Raw genomic sequence first — 2,542 nt, 5'->3', positions numbered from 1 at the left:
TCACCAGCCTCTAATAAACAGCCATAGTATGAAGCAGAAAGAAAGAAGTGATCCTACATTTGCACTGGTTTTCTTCTACCGAACACCTTGGCTTTATAGCATATAGTTACTAATTCGGAGACTTTCATTCTTTTATTCATTCATTCAGTCAACAAACAGTTATCATGTACCTTCTACGGGGTGGGGGGCATAAGCATTAGGTATCAGGTGTGAACAGAGTACATGCCCCACTCTCGTGGAGCTTAAAGTCTAGTGGAGAAGACAGATCTTAATCAAATGGTCTGTACATGTATAATTGCAGAGATTTAATGTGGCTTGGGGAGCATAGAAAAAAGACTTTTTGAGAAATTAGGATTGAGTGAGGAAAGAAAAGAGGAAAACCAGAAGGGTATGGCAAATGGAGAATACCAAGGATGGCTATTGGATTTTTCCATCTAGATTACTAATGACCTTAGCAGGAGTTTTGTTGAAATGGAAGCCTGCTAAGAGGGAGTTGGTAGGAGGTTATGAAATGGAGATAGTAAGCAAAAACAAACAAAACACAAGAAGAAAAAGTACCACCTTCAAGAAGCTTCATAGTGCAGAAGAAGAAAAGGAATGTTAGCTGGAAGGGGTAGATCCAAGGACAAAAACATCAACGTAGTTTGACTGTCAGCTCAACTGCCCTCCTCTGCCTATAATGATAATAGCACATGAGCAAGATAGTTACCCAGATTGAGTGATGCTTGAATGGGAACCAAAATTACACTCACACAAGAATATGCACTTGGCAAAATTTAATATATGGAGACAAATGAGAGTTTTATTATTTTTAAAAAATTTGGACAAGGTAGGAGTTTTATAAAATATAATGCCTCTTTCATTTACAGTGAAATTTGACCCGTGTTTCAATTTAAAATATTCTTAATAATACTTTCCAGACACACCAGAGTAGCTCCACATAATTAGGCTAATATATATTGTTTCAAATTTACCATCTCTTAATGTTCTGTGTGTTAAGTAGTATTCTACTTTGGTGGGTTATATAGACCTATAGCATGTCACTGGTTGGTTAAATTAAATATTTAGGGAGGAAATTAACTATTTCAATCCACTAGCAGTTTATTCCTGCTCCGGGATTCAGTCAGTTGTTGGTGCTGCTGCTCAAGTGAATAAAACAGGCTGTTTAAAAAAAATTGTAAAAAAAAAAAATCAAAAGAATACTTTAAGAATAACATTCTACAGGTTTATATTCCCCTTAAAGCCATTGTTATCAGTTCAGTTTTAGATGCATCTATTTCTCCATCATCAATAGGTCTCTCTCACATTTACATTAATTGCTTTCTAAAAATCACAGTAACTACCATTTTATTTATAGGAAGAAATTACTCCACACTGTGGCTAAGTGGACACCTCTGATACTTAAAACATGAGTATGAGGCTAAGAACCTAACCCCACACCAGGAAGGGCAGGCATCCCAGATCTGAAAGCCAAATTCCATTAGAGATGTTAAATAGGTTAATTCACAGAAATTGATCCAAGTAACTGTGGTAAGTATTTTCTCTGTTACTGTTTCTCTTGACATCCTCCCCTCTGGCTACCGATATATTTTTCTACAAAGAAAGTAATTAGGAAAAAGCATATCTAATAAACTCACAGGCAGTCACTGTTGATCAGATATGGAAATCACGGTCTAAGAAAATAAAAGCCATCCGGTCCATCCAGTTGTGTGGTATGTGAGACCCACTGACTAGAAACAAAAGCTGTTCAAGTTCACCAGTCTGGATGCTAGTGCTCTTCCCCCCAAAACTGAGAAGGAGAAATGTCGGGGTTATTTTGTAAGCAAGGAATCACATGATCTGGAATAAGCTGCTTTATCAGGCAGACAGCTAGAAAATCCTATTTGCAAAATAGCTCCGTCTAGCATCTTTTATGTCCGAAGTGAGACTCAATTTTGGCTGGAAAATGCACTCTTGTCAGCGGTAAGGAAGAGGAGTGGGATTTCTCCCCACTCTCGGAAAGACCGTTGCCTGGATGAATGGACCGCTGGAGCGCAGTGTCTCACAGGAGCAGAACTGACCCAGCGATGGTCACCGTCTCGGGCCCTGGAGGACAATCCCTTTGAGCCGCCGAGGAAGGAGAGTATCCAGACCGACTGGTCCGAGGCAGGCAGCCCAGGGTTGCACGGTGCCCGGCCACCCCTCCAGGCTCGAAGGTCGGTAAGATACCCTGGGTAGAGGTACCAAGGGGCAGAGAGGAGTGCTCCCGCACGCTCCTAGGTCTCCGCGCGCTGGGGCACATCTGGACAACGCCTGGTGCCTGCAGTGGACAGACTGGAGAGGGGGAGGAGCGGAGGTGGCTGCTCCCCTTCCCACCAGCACTCCCCTATCCACCCCCCGCTGCTTTTACCTGCAGCAGCTGAAGCGCAGCCCCTGGCTCTTGTTGAGTCCGCTCACCCGCTCCAGAGTGGACAGCAGCCACCTTCTCTACCGCCTGCACCTGCTGCTGAACGGGCCACTCTGAAGACAGGATACCCTCCAGGCAGCCCAGCGCCAAGGTCCC

Source organism: Bubalus kerabau, chromosome 16, assembly GCF_029407905.1.
Source record: "Bubalus kerabau isolate K-KA32 ecotype Philippines breed swamp buffalo chromosome 16, PCC_UOA_SB_1v2, whole genome shotgun sequence".
NCBI lineage: Eukaryota > Metazoa > Chordata > Mammalia > Artiodactyla > Bovidae > Bubalus > Bubalus kerabau.
This window is presented reverse-complemented; position numbering follows the sequence as displayed.